Raw genomic sequence first — 21782 nt, 5'->3', positions numbered from 1 at the left:
TCAGCAAAACCTGGAAAGGCTTGTGTGGTCTGATGCTGAATGAAATCAACAGAACCAAGAGAACATTGTACACAATAACAGCCACATTGTGCAATGACTAATATTGATGAACTTAACCCTTCCCAGCAATACAAGGATCTAAGACTTCTCCAGAGGCTTCATGATGGAAAATGCTATCTACATCCAAAGAAAGAAGTATGGAAGTTGAATTGCTATTTTTTTTTCTTTCTTCTGTTGAATTTTGTTTCTTCTTTCTGATGGTTACTCCTATTGGTTTTAATTTTTACTTACAACATCACTAATGTGAAAATATGTTTAATAGGAATGTAAAAGTATAGCTTATATCAGATTGAAAACTGTCTTGGGGAGGGTGGTGGGGAGGAAGGGAGAGAAAAATTTAAACTCAAAAGAATATGGAAGTGATTGTTCATAAAATAAATTAATAAAATTAAAAAAAATGTTAACAGCTTAACCCAGCAATAGCACTTCTAGGGCTATATACCAAAGAGATCATACAAATGGGAAAAGGACCCACATGTATGAAAATATTTATAGCAACTCTTTTTGTGGTGGCAAATAATTAGAAATTGAGAGGATGCTCATTAATTAGGGAATGGCTGAACAAGTTGTGATATATGAATGTAATGTAATACTATCGTGCGATAAGAAATGATGAGCAGCTGATTTCAGAAAAACCTGGAAAGGCTTGTATGGTCTGATGTTGAGTGAAGTGAGCAGAACCAAGAGAACGTGGCATACAATAACAACCATGTTGTGTGATGACTAATATTGATAAACTTAACTCTTTCCAGCTCTACAGGGATCTGACATCTCCAAAGGCCTGGTGATAGAAAATGCTATCCACATCCAAAGAAAGAACTATGGATTTGAATGCAGATTGAAGCATACTGTTTGCTATTTTTTTCTCTTCTGTTGAATTTTGTTTCCTCTTTCTGGTGGTTCCTCCTATTGGTTCTAATTCTTACTTACAACATCACTAATGTGAAAATATGTTTAATAGGAATGTATATGTATAGCCTATATCAGGTTATGTGCTGTCGTGGGGAGGGAGGTGGGCAGGAAGGAGGAGAAAAATTTTAAACTCAGAAGCCTATGGAAGTGATTGTTGATAAATCAAAATAAATTAATGAAGTACAAAAAAAGAAATTAAAATTAAAATAAAATTTTTAAATTGCTTTAAAAATGACTGAAGAAAGTATTTCCTTAAAAAAATATAATTGGGCAATAGAAAAACAAAACAAAACAAAACACTGAAGAAAACCACTCCTTTAAAAGTAGAACTGGCCAAATGGGAAAGGAAGTACAAAAGCTAACTGAAGAAAAAAATTCATTAAAAATCAGAATTGGGCAAATGAAAGCTAATGACTATGAGACATCAAGAATCAATTAAACAAAATCAAAAGAATGAAGTACAAAAGAAAACATAAAAACACCTCTTTGAAAAAATAACTAACCTGGATAATAGATCTAGGAAAGATAATTCAAGAATGATTACACTAACTAAAAACTATGATAAAAAAAAATGAGCCTGGACAGCATCTTTCAACAAATTTTCAAGAAAGACTGCTTGATATCCCAGAACCAGAGAGTAAAAAAATCATTGAAAGAATCGATCCACCTATCAGATTGGCTAATATGACAAAACAGGACAATGATAAATGCTGGAGAAGATGTGGGAAAATCGGAACACTAATACATTGTTGATAGAACTGTGAAATGATCCAACCATTTTGGAGAGCAATTTGGGGCTGTGACCAAAGGGCTATAAAATTGTGCATACCCTTTGACCCAGCAATAACACTTCTAGGTCTGTGTGCCAAAGAGATCATAAAAATGGGGAAAGAACCCACATGTACAAAAATATTTATAGCAGCTCTTTTTGTGATAGCAAAGAATTGGAAACTGAGGTGATGACCATCAGGTGGGGAACAGCTGAACAAGTTGTGGTATATGAATATAATGGAATACTATTGTGCTTTAAGAAATGATGGGCAGGTAGAATTAAAAAAAAAAAACTTGGAAGCACTTGAATTAACTGATGCAGAGTGAAATGAGCAGAACCAGGAGAACATTGTACACTGTACTATAATATCCATGTAATGGGATGACTGACTTTGATAGACTTGGCTCTTCAAAGCAACACAAGAATCTAAGACAACTACAAAAAATTCATGATGCAAATTGCTATCCACACCCAGAGAAAGAAATATGGAGTCTGAATGCAGATGGAAGCATATTTTTTGCTCTCCTTTTCCTTTGTTGTTTTGTTTTATTGCTTCATTCTTGTGACTTCTCCCATTAGTTCCAATTGTTTTTTACATCATGACTAATGGGAAAGTATGCTTAACATGAACATACATGTAGAGCCTCTATCTGATTGTATGGTGTCTCAGTTGGAGGGGAGGAGAAAATTTAAAACTCAAAATCTTACAGAAATGAATGTTAAAAACTAAAAATAAATATATTTTTTAAAAAAACTACTTAAAAAAAAGAAAAGGAAAGAAAAAAGAAAGAATCCCCCAATCACCTCCTGAAAGAGATCTTAAAATTAAAACTCCAAGGAATACTGTAACTAAATTCCAGAATTATCAGGTCAAGGAGAAAATACTCCAAGCAACCAGAAAGAAACAATTTAAATATCACGATGTCATAGTCAGGATTACATAAAACTTAACAATTCCTCATAATTTTACCCCCTCATAATTTTGGCTTAAATGGAATAGGTAGCTAGTACAAGGTATAATTTGAAAGTCAAACCAAACATGTGCTTTAAGGACAAAGTGACTTATATATATATATATATATATATATATATATATATATATATAGTAGGTACTTAATAAATGTAGAAAGGTGGTGATCAATTTTAACATTATATATACATACATATATATATATATATACACATATACCTATACATATATACATACACACATATTATATATATGTTGCCAGAATCAATAAGATAATATTTGTAGTGTTTTGCAAACTTTTAAAAGCTATGCAAATGCTAACTATTATAAGTTTATTACCTCTTCCAGTTGGCCCTTGGCATGAATAGGAATAGCTGTTAAATTTTGGACTTGAATACTGAAAGAATGAGATGCAAGACAGATAAATGAAAATGAAGGAGGAAATATGTTAATAGCAAACCCTAAGTAACAAGGATAACAATTCTATCTTTTGATAATATTCAATCTTGAAATACATGCCAGTGAAAGCCACTTAATGTTAGACATCAACTAGTTAGGTTGACTAATATCCAGTATTCAATAGATATAAAAAACACAAGGAAGTTCTTTATTTCAGGAATGAACAGTTTATTTTGCAAAATCAATAATAAAAAATAACAATTTTAGCTGTGTTCACTCCTCATTTGGGTGTTTATTGTGTTTTATTTTATAATGACATTGAATTTCACAACGGTGTTACTTGACCTCTAAATTATGTAGTTAGAGAGACCAAGTATTGAATGGGCCACAAATCTCCATTGTAATAATCTGACTCATTAACCTTGTCACTTTGAAAGACCTTATAAAAATTAAAGTTAAAATTGTCTCTGATGATCTTATCTAAACAAAATCAATCTCAAGGGGAAAATGTATTTTTTAACTAAAAGCATAAATGCTCAAAGCAGAACAACAACATTCATGAGAAATAGGATACATTAAATATATAATTTTATTAGTAAATTAAGAAGCTAAAGAGTTTGTGGGTTTTTTCTTTGAAACACTATAAGCCAATTTAAAAATGCTTGATAAGATAATTAGTGATAAAAATGCAAATTTCATGTTGCCTCTGGATCTTTTAGTTTGAATAACATATAGAAAGTTTTTTAAAGTAGGTAATGAAGCTTTTAAAATTTTGTCTGAATGGTTCAAACAGGCAGACGGTGCAGATCTTCAGCTCTCCAATTTGTATGGTCTCTGAACTGTGACTTCCAGGTTCAACATGGCGATAATTGCTTAAGCGTATCAGTGAAATAAATGTATTATTTTGTATTGGTGTACTCTGTACTTTGTTCAATATTTTCTTTTAAAGAGCTCTTGATTACAGTCAAGCTGGCATCCTATCTGTTTCCCATACGCAATATTAATTTTCCGATCTCTATACCTTTGCCCAAGTGATTCCCCCATAACTTGAATATTAGAGATGTTCACCGAGTTATCCAAAGGATAAATTGGAAATCGAACTTTTTTTTAGGATATTTCCATTAATGTCAAAGTGGCAACCACATTTAGCAGTCAACCTTCTTGAGTCTAACTTTTTTATGTTTTGTGGCATACTTAACATCAAATAGGCCAAACTTCATCATTGCATGAGAAATCTTTGCAAAGAAAAGTCTTTAATGTTATATTTTGTTCTAGGGAGTTTTTCAAAATAATCTCCAGATAATAAGCACGATTTAATTGTGTATTCCCTTCATCTGTTAGTTGTGGTCTGCTATGCATATTTTCTCCAAGAATATCCTCATTATGTGATTATACTATTCAATTTGAAATCAAAGAATTTTAGACTCAGAAGGTACCTTAGTTGTCATTCAAAGTGAATCATATTCAAAAAAAGAATTTCTACTATAAGGCTAATCTGAGCTTTGCTTGAAGGATATAATGAAGGGGAACCTGTTATTTCCCAAGATAGTTCTTTCCACTTTTGAATGGTATGGTTATGGGTGTTGTCCTTTGTTCTCAAAGAGAACCAAAATGACATCACTAGGTTACAGTCAAGTCATAGTGCATCTGACTTTGGCTGATTAGACCAATATCAGCTCAGAATGCTCTACCACAGGTTGGGCACAAATAGTCCATGTGAACATTTGGGATGGATTCTCTAAATTTGTGTATGTCACATTTCTTTTGAGTTACTTCAATTCTGTTTTGCTCATAGAGCATAGCACCTTCTCTGATGAGGGCATAACACACTGGGCGGTCCTGTCCTGTACCAGTGTCTCCTATATCACACAATCAATTCCAAATCTCTTAAGAGAGACCTTGAGAGTATCCTTGTATTTGCTTCTTCTTACCATCAGGTGAGCAATTGCCCTGTATGAGTTCTCCACCAAATAACCTTTTAGGCAAGTGTACATTTGGCATTCTAACAATGTGGCCAACCCATTGGACTTGTGTTCTCTGTAAATAGAGTTTGAATGCTTAGCAGTTTAGTTTGAGAAAGGACCTCAGTGTCTGGTTTCTTATCCTGCTAGTTTATCTTCAGAATCTTCCTAAGACAATTAAAATGGAAATGATTCTTCAAATTCATGTCAGATGTTTCCAATGGTTCCTTCCCTATTGTTTTCAAACATGTCCAAGTATCTTTCATTTGTTTAAAAAAAGTTCACTAGATTCTATCATCAATTCAAATTATTTTTCTATGTTTCCCTTCCCTTTCTCAGCTAAACAGCTATAAAAATAAGCTTGTCTCTACTGCTTTCACTTCCTCATCTCTTATCCAATTTATTTTTCTCACATCATCATTTAGCTGAAAATATTCTCTTCAAACTTACAAAAAACTCTTAATTGTCAAATCTGATGGCCTTCATCACTTACCTTTTTTTTTTTGACTCAATGCTGCATTTAACACTGTTGAGCCCTCTCTTTTCCTAAACACTCCAGGTTTCAATTTTCTAACATTGTTCAATCTTCATTCTTCTCATTCCTGTCTAATCCAGACTTCTTAATTTCTCTCTCTCTCTCTCTCTCTCTCTCTCTCTCTCTCTCTCTCTCTCTCTCTAATTATAAGTTATATGTACCTATGTACCACAAGGTCTGAAACTAGACCTTCTCTTCTTTTCTACCCTTTTCATCTCAGTGACTTCATCAGTTCCTATGGACTTGAGACTCATCTGTATGTCAATGATCTATGTATCCAACCTTCATCTCTCACCTGAGGGTCAGTCCTTTATCATCAAATACCTATTTCATATTCAGTATCTTGTAAAAATATCTCAAACTCAGTGTGTCCAAAAATAAACACATTATAATTACCCCCAAAACATATACTTTTATTGAACTGTTTTATTTCTTTTGAGAGTTCCACAATTCTTCAATTCTTCTACTCTTCCTAGTCTATTCTCCCATACCCAATCATTTGTTGATTTTCGTTATTTCTACCTCCATGACATTTCTCATAGAAAACTGCTCTCTTTATTTTAGAGTAACATATTGATTTAGGTTCTCATCATCTCTCATTTGGAATATTATAATGTTACTGTTTTCATTAACGCAAGGACCCCTTAAATTCATGTTAAGAAGTCTTAACTCATTTTTAATTATTTTTTTTTGTGAGGCAATTGGGGTTAAGTGACTTGCCCAGAGTCATATAGCTAGTTAATATTTTGTGTCTGAGGCCGGTTTTGAACTCAGGTCCTCCTGACTCCAGGGCCAGTACTCTATCCATTGCACCACCTAGCTGCCCTAATACATTTTTTGAGATGAAGGTTTCAGAGAGTTTTCTTTAAATTGATTTCATAAGTCATCAGATTTGACACATACTCTATTCTATGTTTTCCATTTGCTTGTTCAAATAAGAACTTTATCAAAAACACAAATGAGTTACATTTTAAATAACTAAAAATGCACTTTATTAGTAAGACATCATTGCTTAGAGCCCTGATCTAAGTAATTGATTTATAATCCTGTTCAGGACAGAAAAGGGTCTTTCTTTGACATCTTTTTTCACAACATAATCTGTCACTGTGATTTTTGTAGGGGAAAGATAAAAGATGGGTTAAAAAGAGTTTCTAAAGTTTCTGAGGTAGAGGTTTTTTTTACCTTTTTTGTGTCATAGACTCCTTTGGTAAGCTGGTTAAACTTATTAATCTCTTCTCAGACTGCTGTTTTTAAATTTATAAAATAAAATATACAGGATTACAAAAGAAACCAACCACATTGAAATACTATTACAAAGATACTTCTTTAAAAGTCCCTGCACCCCAACTGAAGAATCCCTGCCCTAAAAGGAAAGTCTATAAAGAGGTTACCTACTCTTTTTTGTGAGATTTGTACTGGCTCACTGAAGGAGAAACTTTTCATCCCTAATGTTCATTTCCCCCTCTATGGTCAGCATACTCTTAAATACTCTATTTGGTAAATAATAAGGATTTATGGTGCAGATATTCATCATGAGCATTTTTTAAGAAGGTGCATGTCATGGATAAGAGGAATAGCATGCTCCTAGAAGAAAAGTGGGCTTAAAAGTTTCTTCTTTTTTTAAATGTATTTATTTTTAGTTTACAACACTCAGTTCCACAAGATTTCGAGTTCCAAATTTTCTCCCCATCTCTTCCCTCCCCCCACCCCAAGATGGCATGCATTCTGTATACCCCTTCCCCAATCTGCCCTCCTCTATCTCTCCCCTACTTCACATTATCCTCTTCCTCTTCTATTTTCCTGTAGGGCAGGATAGATTTCTATACCTAATTTCCTGTATTTCTTATTTCACAGTTGCATGTGGAAACAATTTTTTAAACATGTGTTTTTAAAACTTTGTGTTTCATTCCATATTTTCTCCCTTCCTCCTTCCCCATCCACCTTCATTGAGAAGGCAAGCAACTTGATACAGGTTATACATGTGTAGTCATGCAAAACACTTCCACAGTAGGCATGTTGTGAAAAACTGACTATATTCACCTTCATCCTATCCCATCTCCCATTTATTCTATTCTTTCTTTTGACCCTGTCCCTCTTCAAAAATGTTTCCTACTAATTAACCCCTCTCCCAATCTGCCCTCCCCTTTGTCAACCTCTTGCTCTCTTGTCTCCTTCCCCCTAATTTTCCTATAGGGTAAGATAAATTTCCATACCCAATTGAGTGTGTGTGCTATTCCATTCTTAAACTAAATCCTATGAGAATAAGATTCACTCATTCCATCTCACCTTCCCCCATTTCCCCTCCACTGTAAAAGCCTTTTCTTGTCTGTTTATGTGAGATAATTTACCCCATTCTACCTCTCCCTTTCTCTTTCTCCCAGTATAATCCTCTCTCACCCCTTAATTTTATTTTCCAGATATCACCCCTTCATCTTCAACTCACCCTGTGCACTCTCTCTCTCTCTCTCTCTCTCTCTCTCTCTCTCTCTCTCTCTCTCTCTCTCTCCCCCTCTCTCTCTCTCTCTCTCTCTCTATATATATATATATATATATAATGCACATATATAATATATATTATACATATATAATATATATGTATACACATATAGATATAATTTTTCCCTCTAACTACCCTAATACTGACAAAGGTCTCATGTGTTGCAAATATCATCTTTCTCTGCAAGAATGTAAACAGTTCAACCTTAATAAGCCTCTTATGATTTCTCTTTCCCATTTACCTTTTCCATGTTTCACTTGAGACTTGTATTTGAAAGTCAAATTTTCTCTTCAGCTCTGGTCTTTTCATCAAGAATGCTTGAAAGTCCTCTGTTTCACTGAATGACCATTTTTCCCCTGAAGGATTATACTCAGTTTTACTGGGTAGGTGATTTTTGGTTGTAATCCTATCTCCTTTGCCCTCTGGAATATTATATTCCATGTCTTGCAGTCCCCTCAGAACTGTGACCCAGATCCATGCATGGGCAAAGCAAGATATTCCTGTGTCAGCACTGGCAAAGAGAGTCCTGCAATCCCCCTCTGATCAGCAACTCAATTCCCTCTCAGTCTGTGGGCTGGAAGCTCAGGAAACAGTATGTGCCCCGGGCCATGCTAGGAATGTGGGGGGCTGAAACCTAGCTTCTCTCTCACTGCAGAAACAGACTGTTCCCACTGACCTTCTAAGTTGTCTTCGGCGTTCCTGGGTGGAGAAGTCTGGAAGCCGCCAGAGCTGCCCGTGAATCAGTCCTCTGAGGCCTGTTCCAGGTTCGCTGCAGCCTGCATGGACGCACCAAACTGGGCTCCTCTCCAAGTCCAGCATAATATACCTTTCCAATCAACCATCCAGGTTATTTTGGGTTGGAAATTTGTTCCATTCTGTTTTTTTTTTTGTGGATTCTGCTGCTTTAGAATTTATTTAGAGCCATTTTTAATAGGTATTTGGAGGGGTTCAGGGGAGAGATCAAGCCAGTCACTGCTTTCACTCCGCCATCATGGCTCCGCTCCCCCAGAATATTATATTCCATACCCTGCGGTCCCTTAACATAGAAGCTGCTAAATCTTGTGTTATCCTGATTGTGTTTCCACAATATTGTAATTGTTTCTTTCTGGGAACTCTGGAATTTGGCTACAATATTCCTAGGAATTTTCCTTTGGGGATCTCTTTCAGGAGGAGATTAAGTGGATTCTTTCAATTTCTATTTTGCCCTTTAGTTCTAAAATATCAGGGTAGTTTTCCTTGATAATTTCTTGAAAGATAATGTCTAGGCTCTTTTTTAGATCATGGCTTTCAGATAGTCCAATAATTTTTAAATTCTGTCTCCTGGATCTATTTTCCAGGTCAGTTGTTTTTCCAATGAGATATTTCACATTGTTTTCTATTTTTTCATTGTTTTGTTTTGAATTTGTTTTATAGTGTCTTGATTTCTCATAAAGTCACTAGTTTCCAATTACTCTGTTCTAATTTTTAAGAAAGTATTTTGTTCAGTAATCTTTTGGACTTCCTTTTCCATTTGGCCAGTTTTGCTTTTTAGGGCATTCTTCTCCTCATTGGATTTTTGGACCTCTTTTGCGATTTGGGTTAGGCTATTTTTTAAGGTGTTATTTTCTTCAGTATATTTTTGGGTCTCCTTTAGCAAGTTGTTGACTTGCTTTTCATGATTTTCTTGCATCACTCTCATTTATCTTCCCAGGTTTTCCTCTACTTCTCTTACTTGTTTCTCAGAATCTTTTTTGAGCTCTTCCAAGGCCTGGGACTGATTCATATTTTTCTTGGAGGCTTTGGATGTAACAGCTTTGATTTTGTTGTCTTCTTCTGGTTGTATGTTTTGATCTTCTTTGTTACCAAAGAAAGATTCTATGGTCTGACTTTTTTTGGACCTTTGTTTATTTATGTTCCCAGTCTATTATTTGAGTTATGAACTCTTTGTTAAGGTAGGAGTCTGCTTCCACTGCTGTGAATGTACTGTCCCAAGCTTCAGGGGGTTTGTGCAGCTATTTTCAGAGATATTTCTAGGGACCTATAAATTTTCAGTTCTTCCACAGTGGTAGTATGGTAAGGGGTGAGGCATTTACTCCTTTTCTGTCCTGTGCTCTGGTTTATGAGTGACCACAAGCACTCTTTTCTACCTTGGAACGATGACTAGGATTTTCTCTTTATCGCCACCATAAGTTCCACCACGTTAGCAGTCCTCCTTGCCCCAGGATGCCCACCTAGAACTATGACCCAGATCCAAGCACGGGCAGAGAAAGAGAATCCTGAACCAGCAGAGAGATTCCTGCAATCCACCTATGATCAATCATTTGATTCTCCTCAGTCTGTAGGCCATAAGCTCGGGAAGTAGCCGCCACCCCCCAGGGCTGAGCTCAGGGACTGGGGCTCGTTTCTCTCTCTCATTGCAGTCATAGGCTTTTCCCACTGACATTCTAAGTTGTCTTTGGCATTTGTGGGTTGTTAAGTCTGGAAACTGCCACAACTGCACGAGATTCAGTCCTCTGAGACCTGCTTCAGGTTTGCAGAGGCCTGCCTTGCCTGCACACCCACCCAAACTGCGCTCCTCTTACTGCTTGTCACCATATACCTTTCTGATTAACCATTCAGGCTGTTTTGGGCTGTAAATTTGCCTCACTCTGTTTCTGTGTGGGTTCTGCTGCTTTAGAACTTGTTTAGAGCCATTTCTTGTAGGTATTTGGAGGAGTTTGGGGGAGAGCTCAAGCAAGTCACCACTTTTACTCTGCCATCTTGCCTCTGCCCCCCTTAATACTTTCTTCTTGCCAGGGCAGCTAGGTGGCACAGTGGATAGAGCACCAGCCCTGGAGTCAGGAGGACCTGAGTTCAAATCCAGTTTCAGACCAGACAGTTGACACTTACCTTCCTGTGTGACCCTAGACAAGTCACTTAACCCCAATTTCCTCAAAAAAAGTATAAAAAAAGTTTTTTTCTTGACCAACACTGCTTGTTCCTATAATTTTAAAATTACTCATTTTCCTGATAAGTCACTTAACAAAAGAGAAAATCAAATCGTTGGTGTTGCTCTTATGTCCTTAAGGAGTTCATCTTACATGAAGGGATGAATATGTGTTGGGTAAATGGCATCTAAACTTTCAACAATCCTTTTTTGCCACTAAAAAGAAGTTTAGGGTAAATATCCTATAAGCTATAGCATGCAAATTACTTGACCTCAAAAGCACTAATGCTTCCACTCCCTTGAATAACAGTGTCAGCTGCAATGAATAACATACCAGGATGTGATACTCATATATACATAATAAGAGTGAAAGGTGAAAGAATAGAGAATTTGCACTGGCCAAAATTTGTTAGATGAAGTAGAGATGGTTACTCCAAATACATACAGTAATCTTTAGAGATAAGGAAGCACGAATGAAGAGGTTCATTTCACTGGAACGAAAGTAATATTTAAGAAAGAAAAAAAAAGTACTGAAAGAAATAGATTCATCAGTAGAGAATCAATAGTATGTTAAAATAATATTTTTTCTTCCTTTAGGTAAGTTTAAGACTCAAAATTTTTACTATCAAATCATGTTGTATTGAAATACATATGTATAATGTGCACTGCATTTTTCATATAAACATAGGTATTTTTATATTAATGGGAGAAAATTTCAAAGGAGGGTTACTAGCCACTAACAGCTGAGTAGGGAAAGAGGATGGAGACTAGGAAAACTTTTCATAAGTTGGGTTTTGAACTGGGTTTTGAAGTTTCCTATAAGAAAGTAGGGCCAAGAGGTGGGGATGACATGAGAGAAAATTACAGACTAGAGAAAGGCATAGAATAGGAACAGCCAAACAGTGACAGCCAGGAAAAAGGCACAAAGTGGGAAGATGGTTTGTCATGTTTGAAAAAAAGAAGCAAGCAGGCCTTTATCTCAAAATCATAGAGTACGTGAAGAGAAGTAAGAAGGCAAAGGAACCCAGCCAAGAGGGATAAATAGGAGAAAGTAGTACAGCCAAGCTCTTCCATAAATGCTCCAGTAACAATGTAAAAAAACACCAGACCAAGTAGTGACTAGCAAATGGAAGGAAAAATTACAATGAGTTATTTTTCCAATCCAAGATGGCAAATTCAACCAATAAGAAAATTAACAGAGCAGGAAAGTTGGAACAAAGGTTTATCAGGATCATAGATTCAGTATCTAGAGTTCCAAACTAGATTAGAAACATGGGACCATGAAGAATTGATCATACACATCATCTAAGTTAGGCTAGCAGAGAGGAGTCTCCCAAAGAGGTCAGCTCTCGGAGGGCTCTCAGAGAGGTTAGGGACAAAGATTTAGTTCCCAGACTCCAATGCCCACACTTCTTGGGCAGCAGCTCCTAGCCTTTTTATCCTAGTTGCATTGTTATTGTTCTTGCAAAAGTTTTTCAATTTCATATAATTGAAGTCGTATATTTAGTGTTCAGTAATCTCTGTCCTTTGTTTGAATAAGTATTCTTCTTCTAAACCTAGTTCATAGACGTAGTTATATTTTTTTCCTTTTTTGTTATGATATGACTTTTAAAATAGGTTCTATATTAATTTTGAGCTAATTGTAGTATATGGTAAAAGATGTTAATCTAAATCTAATTTTTACTAAACAGATTTCTATTTTTTCCAGAAATTTTTGTCAAATTGGGAATTTTTCCTTATGCAACTTATGTTCTATGGTCTCTTATACTTTGGGTTTTAAAATTCAATTGTACTGATTTGATAACAATTTTGACTCTTTTTGACTAATCACCTTTTCCATAATTTAGTCAGTACCAAAAGGGTTTGATAATTATTGCTCTGTGGCGTAATTCAGTGTCTAAAAGTACTTTCCCTCTAATTCAGATGTTTTTTTCCCTCATATTTCTCTTGAGATTCTAGATATTTTGTTTTTCCAAACAATTTTGTTGTTTTGCTTAGTTCTATAAAATATCCATTTGTACTTATTTGTTTGGTATGGAAATTAATTCAGGTATGATTATCACTTTTATAATATTGATATTGCCTTTTAATGAGTGATAGTTTATCTCCAATTATTTTATTTATCATTTCACTAAGATATTTTGTAATTAGATAGATAGATAGATAGATAGACAAATACATAGATGGATCTTTCCCAAAATGACTTCTAAATACTTAGTGTTTTTATAGTTTTTCTTTAATAGGAACTCCTTATAAAATGTATTTCCTCCTGTATTTTCTTATTATTACATAGACATATTGATAAATTTTGTGGATTTATTTCCTTTTTTTTATTATGAAAGCATTAATTGCCTTAATTTGTTTCTTTTCTGATCTGAGATTTTGTTATGCTGTCTGCAAAAAAGGCTATATTTGATCTTAGTCAATATTTATGTTTATAATTCCTTTTTCTTGTCATTGATATACTTCATCTAGAATTATGCAAAATTAGGTGAAAAGGCATTACTTTCTTTGTTCTCTTGTATTTATTTGAAAAGGTTCTAATGTGTCTACATTGTTAATAATGCTAGTTTTTTGAATTAAATATACTTTGCTTTAACCACATTAACAATTGATTCCCTTATGTATATTCTTTTTAAATTGTTTAAGAATAAATGAGTATTTCACTTCCTTTAAAATTTCTTCTTTCAATAATGCCTTTACTTATAATACAGTTTGCTTATAATAAGGCTATGTTATATTTTTCTCTAATGCTGACTCATCCTTTCAATTCTTTCAAGGTCTGATTTAATCATAGGGAATACATTTTTTGACTATGTTACCATATTCTTATTGTTAACATTTTGTTTAAAATTGTCACATCAATATAAATTTATTATTTTAGTATATAGTTCTCTTCTTTTTTAATCCTTCACTGGTTTAATAATTGGGACCATATTGGTCTCATGAGTTATTCTGAGTATTTTCTCTTTCAATTCTTGAGAATAATTTGGGTTGCCTAGCATTAATTGAATCTTTAAACTGATGATGAATCATCTCTAAATTCATCTGGATCAAGACTTTTTCCATTTCATTTTCCTTTGTGGCTTTTCAATTTTGCTTTCTGAGATTGGGTTGCTAAAAAGTTTCTTTTTCTTTCTGTTAATTTGGCTCTTTTTATTTTGTAGTTAATTTTTAATTTTTTGTTTAAATTCTCCGTTTTGCTAACCCATACTTGAGTGAAATATGTCAGTTACTTAACAACCATGTATTAAGTGCCAATCATATGCCAGGCACTAATATTAGTGCTAATTTCTGGGCATACAATGAACAGCAAAAATAAACACCTACTGTCAAAGAGCTCACGTTACGACGTAAAGAAAAAAATAATTAATGGGGTCCATAGAAAATATATAGAGATATTTAGGGGATATAAAAGGCAAAGGTAAGGAAGCATTTTTTTTTGTTTGGGAGGTAGCTGAGGCAAAGTAAAAGAGATGGAAGATGAAGTATTCTGTTCAAATAACAGCAAGTAACCAGTGTAACTGAATTGGAGAGTGTGTGAAGGGTTGGGGGAAGGTAATAAGCATTTATATATTGTTCAGTCACTCAGTTGTGTCCAATGCTTCATGACCCCATGGACCATAGTATGTCCAGGTCTTTCTCTCCTTTCCTATCTCCCTAAGTCTGTCCAAGATCATGCTTTGCTGCTTCCATGACACCATCTATACATCTCATCTTCTAATGTTCCCTTTCCCTTTTGCCTTCAATCTTTCCCAGCATCAAGGTCTTTCCAATGAATACCATCTTCTCATTATGTAGCCAATGTATTTCAATTTCAGCTTGAGTATTTATCCTTCCAATGAGTAGTCTGAATTAATTTCTTTAAGTATTGACTGACATGATTTTTCTGATGTCTAAGGACTTTCAAAAATCTTCTCTAGCACCACAATTTGAAAGCTTTGATTCTGTCATGTTAGCTTGTTGGCTTCAATTGTTGAGTAATTTGAATATTAGATAGAATTGCCCTTCTTTAGGATTATAACACAAACACATCTTTTTCTAATCCAGTGGCCACTGCTGAGTTTTCCAAATTTGCTGGCACATTGAGTACAACACTTTAACTATATCATCAAGTATCTTTATGCCACCTAATATGTGCTAGTCACTACACTAAGAACTTTTAAAAAAAATATTATTTTGCTTGAGACTCACAACAACCTTGCAAGGTGGATGTTATTATTATCACCATTTTATAGTTGAGAAAAGTAAAACACTTTTTGTGTTTGCCCAGAGTCACACAGCTACTAAGTATCTGAAGTCGAATTTGAACTCTTCTTCCTGAGTCTACACTTAGCTGTTTACCCACTGGGCTTACCATCTACTTCAAGGAGGCAGGTAACATCTAGGAAGACTGGAATGGTAAGAAGGGACCAGAGAGGGTTATGCTGCAGCTAACTTTAAGACAAAATTCAATACTAATAACTAGAAAATCACCTGATAGAAAAGCCAAACTATTAGTAGCATAAACATATGTGAGAAAATTTTGTTGAGTGGCTGAAAATTTCCACATGAGCCTGAGCTGAAAGCTTCTACTGAATTTTGCTGCCTTGGCAGCATAAGAACAAACTGACACTGATAGACCCAAGAGGCAAAGATGTGTAGTCTGAATGAAACATCTAAAAGCCCAAAGATCTCTGGTATTATTGGAGTGGGCTGGTTTGGGAGGGCTTATGTTAAATTATCAATGTGGGCATTTATACTTCTGAAAATGGCAAATGCTATAAATCAGAGTTTAATTTATTGTTTTGTTGATTATGTAGACTTTAAAAAAGTGTTGGAGAAGATATTAATAAAACAGGTTAAACTTTAAAATTTGTCAGTGCTTTTTTTGGGGAAAATCAGTTATTAAAGATTTACCAGAACATTCCTGGGGCAAGAAGATAAAGAGTCTTCATGCCAATCAGAGGAGATTATATTTGATCCAAGAGGTAATAGGGAACAACTGGAGCTCATAGAACAAGGGGAAAACTAAGCCAGATCTATTCATGTTGGCCATTCAGTGAAGTGTCGAAGGTAACGGTAAGAGGCTTGAGGCTAGGAAACCAGTTAGAAGACTATTATATTAGTACAGTAGAGATATTGTGAGGACCTAAACTAGGTTTGTAGTTGTATGAATAGAGAGAAGAGGACGCATATGTGGCTGTTCACCATACGTAGCATGGGAAAGTTATACAGTCAGAAGGGAGGCAAAATAAGCATACCCAGCCTCTTCTCACTCCACCGTTCTCCAAGGGAGACTTTTATTTCTTCTAGAATTGACAGTTTTGAATTGTGGTGTTGGAAAAGACTTTTGAGAGTCCCTTGGATAGCAAGGAGATCAAATCAGTCAATACTTAAAGAAATTAATTCAGACTACTCATTGGAAGGACAATCCTGAAGCTGAAGCTGAAATACTTTGGCCACAATGAGAAGACAGGACTTGCTGGAAAGGTCCCTGATGAAAGACTAAAGGCAAAAAAAAAGAGATGGCAGAGGACAAAATGAATAGATAGTGTCATGAAAGCAACAAATATAAACTTGGACAGACTTTGGGAGATGGTGGAGGATAGAAGGGCCTGCCATGCTATCGTCCATGGGGTCATGAAGAGTTGGACATGACTGAATAATGAATAACAAATAGTAAAATACAAATCAAAGGTATATGTAGATGAACATATATTAGACAATATAGAGTGAAGGAACTCTCTCATTGGAAGAAAGGCAACTTAGCTCAACCAAGAAAAAGAGTCCTATATTTCAACCAAGGAGGGTCTCTAGTGTAGCAAGCTAGAGATAGAGACATGGTGGAGATTAGCAGATCATCTTCTGTTTTTCCAGAGTCTTTTCCATCAGCAACCTGAAGAAGGGTTAGCCTTTTTCATATAGAATAAGTGTTATTTAGAATCAAGGGAGATGTTTTGTTTGCTTAAAGGATAGGTGAAGAGCTATGGGCATGTTTGTAAACATCAGGGAAGTAGGAGGTAGATAGGAAGAGTTTTAAGACAAGAGAACATGTGAGATGAAAAGTGGAAAAAGTGTTCCTATTAATTCTTTTTTATTTCCTCAGTGGTAATTTTAACTCATTCATTTTTATTTTTGTAATTTCCTTTTCCTCCCTCTTGTTTTTGATCAAGTTAGCTAACAGTTTATCAATCTTATTTCTTTAAACTTGGTCATTTAGTTTTGTTTCTATCATTCCATCTCACTTGTAAATACTGCTAATTATTTAGGAATTGCTCTTATGTTTAATTAAAATTTGTCTCTATAACTTTTGACAGTTTTTCTTTGCTCTGCCATTTAGGACAAAATCAGTCAGTAAGCACATTTATTAAGTGCCTACTATATGCTAGGCATTGTGCTAAGTGCTACGGATACAAAGAAAGACCCTCTCACTTAAAAAAAAAAGTATCTTTTCTTAAGGAGTTCACAGTCTAAAGAGAGAAATAACTGTAAAAAACAGGTTATATGCAGGGTAAGTTAGGAAGAATCTCAGAGGGAAATACTAAGATTAAGGAGGACTAGGAAAGGCTTCTTGTTAAAGGTGAAATAAATGAGACTTGAAGGAAGGCTGCAAAATCAGGAGGAGGTGAAAATGTAGAGGAAAAGTTTCAGGCATGGGCTACAGCCAATAAAAATGCCCAGAGTCAGGAGATGGAGTGTCTTGAAGAAATGACAAGGAGGTCAGCATCACTGGAGTATGGGGGAGGATAGACAGGAAAGATAGGAAGGTGCCAGATTGTAAAGAGTTTTAAAAGCCCAAAAGATGACTTTGTATTTGATGCTGGAAGTAAGAAAGGGCCTTTGGAATTTATTGGGTACGGGTTAATATTGTCAGAGTTGCACTTTTGAAAAATCTGATCTTTCTTCCATAAGACAGCACTGCAAACATACGAAGACAGATCCATATCCTCCTATGATGTTTTTTTTCCTAGTTAAAAATTCCAAATAACTTCATTTTACCTATGTGGAATGCTTTTGAGCTTTTGTGTGTGTGTTTGTTTGCTTGTTTTTTAATATCCTGCTTGTGACTTTCTTGAAGTGCTCTAACCTGTCAAAATCCTTCCTAAATATGGTACCCAGAGCTACACATAATATTCCAGATGTGTTCTGATAAGAGCAGAGTACAATGTGACTAACATTTCTCTCAGTCTGAACAGTATGCTTTCTTGCTCCTTTTATTTAATTTCAATAGTAGAGAGTTTTGGTTTTTTTTTTGTTTTTTGTTTTTGTTATTTTGGATATGTCATGTCATTTGAGGAAATCAGGTACTGTTGAAAGAATTCTCACTGTGAAGTCAGGAAGACCAGGGTAGAGGATCATAAGAATAAAATGAAATAATGCATGCAAAATGCTTTGCAAACCTTAAAGTGATATAGAAATATCAACTATTTCCTATTTATATTGTTAGCTAGTCATAAATATATACATATACATATATATACACATATATAAATGTACACATATATAAATATACACACACATGTAATTCTAAAGTCTTCTGAGTAGTACATTTCAAATAGAAAGAATTTCTTAACCCAGCAGTATCTCTTTGGCTTAATTAATCAAGCCTTTCACTTAGTCTTTGGGGCATAATTAAGTCAGATAGAATGCAAATGGGCCATTTCCATGGCCTGCCAGAAGGCCAAGTTCAACTTCAACATTTTTCCCTCTTCAAACAGTTAAACAGTTTTGAAAAACAGCCCAAATAAGTTCTAGAACTTAATTGAAAAGGTCTCATTTATGAGAATCTAGAGTATTTATTGAACCCCAGAACAATCTTTCCTCATTTATTTTCATTTAAAGTTATTTGCTGGTGGGGCCATAATTCAACATATTCCAGAAATGTCATGGCTAGTACAATTTCAAAGCAATTGGTTTTATAATATGTTAACCAAGAGTACTTGGCAAAGCAAGTGAGTCATGGGGCAAATAAAATACCTGCTTCTAATATTACAGATGGGGAAAAAGCATATATTATAGTTAGATTTCATTTTGTTTTGCATCCTCAATCAGCTTTTGAAACTTTTTTTGAGTCATTTTTTCAGTCATGTCTGAATCTTCATGGCCATTTGGGGTTTTCTTGGCAAAAATCCTGGGGTGATTTGCCATTTCCTTCTCCAGTACATTTTACAGGTGAGGAAACTGAGGCAAACAGGGTTAAGTGACTTGCCCCAGATAACAGGGCTAGGAAGTGTTTTGAGGCTGGATTCAAATGCGGGTCATTCTGACTGTAGGCTTAGCACTCTATCTGCTGTGCCACCTACCTGCCCTGATTTAGATCTTATTGACTTGCAAGAAACCTTTCTGATGAATGGACAGCTGCATTATCTGCTTAGAGAATCATTTTCTTTTTTTTTTATTGAGAGATGTACATTTTATTCAAAAGTTGAAATATTCTTCAGACAGTACACAGATTTTCCAATGAAAGTTCTTGTGCAATTTGCTCAGACAACTGAAATTGAAGGACAGAAGAAGGTGACTCCTCATGAGTGCCCTTCAGCCAGTTTTTCAACTTTTGTCATACCTTCTTCGATGGGTCTGACTATATAGAGGACCTGCTCTGGGAAATGGTCATACTGCACTGCCAAGATTTTCTAGAATCACTTAATGGTTTCTCTCGGGGGCACCAATTTCCCCATATGTCCTGTGAAAACCTCAGCAACTTGGAATTGCTGTGACAAAAAACGCTGGATTTTCCAGGCCCAAGACACTGTTAACTTGTCTTCTTCAGACAACTCATCCATACCAAGGATGACAATGATGTCCTGGAGGGACTTATAGTCCTGCAGAATCTTTTGCACACTTTGGGCAAGATCATAATGCTCATTGCCAACAACGTCACACTCTGTGATCTGGGAAGTGCAGTCTAGAGGATCCACTGCAGGCTTAATATCCAGATCAGCAATGGCCTAGGACAGCATAGTGGCAGCATCCAAATGAGCAAAGGTGGTGGCAGGAACAGGGTCAGTCAAATCATTAGCAGGCACATAAATAGCTTGCACAGAGGTGATAGAGCTCTTCTTGGATGTAGTAATTCTCTCCTGGATAGTGCCTGTATCAGTGGCCAAGGTGATCCCATAACCCACAGCAGAGATGATTCTACCTAGCAAAGCAGATACCTCTGAGTCAGCCTGAGTGAATCAGAAAATGTTATCAATGAAAAGCAGTACATCTTGACCCTCTTGGTCTCTGAAGTATTCAGCCACAGTGAGGCCAGTCAAGGCTACCTGAGACCAAATGTGAGGTGGTTCATTCATCTGGCCATATACCAATGCTATTTTGGAAGCGGTAAGCTTCAGATTGATAGTACCAGACTCAATCATCTCACAATACAAGTCATTGCCTTCTCAGGTACATTCACCAACACCAGCAAACACAGAATAACCATGGCCTTGGCAACATTGTTGATTTGCTCCATAATCAATACAGTCTTTCCCATATTAGCACCACCAAAGAGACCAATTTTACCACCCTTGGCATATGGGGCCAAAAGATCCACAACTTTGATGCCAGTGACCAGGGTTTCTTGCACTATATTCATTTCTCTGAATTCAGGATCCTCAGAATGAATAGCAGCAAATTGTTTGGTTTTGTTTGGACCCCTTTCATCAATAGGCTATCCAGTAACATTCATGTTTCTTCCCAGGGTCTCAGGCCCCACAGGCATTTTGGTTGGTGTGCCAGAATCAGCACCTCTGCCCTCTGACAAATCCATCTGTACCATCAATAGCAATGGTCCAGACTGTGTTCTCACCTAGGTGTTGGATGACCTCCAGAACCAGCCTGGTTTCCCTGTCCTGCACTTCCAGGGCACTGAGGATGGGAGGGAGCCCCTTATCAAACTGCATGTCCAGCACGGCCCCATGACTGCCATAATGTGCCAGCTGGCCACCCTGATCTTGGGGGTGGGAGTATGTCATTGCCACATAGTCCCAGGCCATTTGGTCAATGGCTGAGCCACTTGCAACAAAATCTGGGCCTGGGGCACAAGGCCCCAAGGGCCACCCAAAGCCAAGGTTGGGGCAGAACGGCCCACCAGCCCCAACATGGTGGACTCTGGGGATACACTGAGCTGAGAAGTATTTTCAAGACTTATTGCAGAATCTCAGTTTAGATAGCAGGTGGACATTTAGCAATTTCCATTATTTTTCTTATGCTTTGTTTACTTGGGAATACTTTTTTTCATTTTCTTTCACTTTCCATTTAAACCCCCAAACTGAATGTATTGAATCATTTGCAAATCATATTGACCTATGAAAGGACATTCTCTTTTGTGTGTGTATGTGTGTGTTAATTAAACAAATACACACAAAAAATTGTTATTTATTTTTATTCTTTTTTTTAAATGGTAAATTCTCTTCCTCCCTCTGGCACCTCCCCCATCATTGAGAAAGCAAGCAATGTGATATCAATTACACGTGTGAGAAAATGTTAAATATTTCCATACTGAGCCTACAAAAGGCAAAAAAAAAAGTAAGAACACTGTATGTCAATTTGCACTCAGAGTTCATCAGTTCTTTGGAGGTGGATGACATTTTTCATTATGAATCCTTTGGAATTTTCTTGAATTCATAGTATTGATCTGAGTAGCCAAGTCTTTCACACTTTATGATCATTACAGAATTTGTTGTTCCTGTACACCATGATCTCCTTCTTCAGTTCACTTCACTCTACAACAGATCATAGAGGTCTTCCCACTTTTTTTTTCTGAAACCATTCCCTTCATAATTTCTTATGGCACAATAGTATT

General features: G+C 35.8%; 1 pseudogene; it reads right to left on the bottom strand.

Moving 5' to 3' along the window:
• Positions 1–19515: 19515 nt before the first annotated feature.
• Positions 19516–20948, bottom strand: LOC110196758 (ATP synthase F(1) complex catalytic subunit beta, mitochondrial pseudogene; annotated as a pseudogene).
• Positions 20949–21782: the final 834 nt, after the last annotated feature.

Source organism: Phascolarctos cinereus, unplaced genomic scaffold (genome assembly GCF_003287225.1).
Source record: "Phascolarctos cinereus isolate Bilbo 61053 unplaced genomic scaffold, phaCin_HiC Scaffold_7;HRSCAF=346, whole genome shotgun sequence".
NCBI classification, from domain to species: domain Eukaryota; kingdom Metazoa; phylum Chordata; class Mammalia; order Diprotodontia; family Phascolarctidae; genus Phascolarctos; species Phascolarctos cinereus.
Note: the sequence above shows the minus strand (reverse complement) of the source record. Positions and strands in the feature narration are given on the sequence as shown.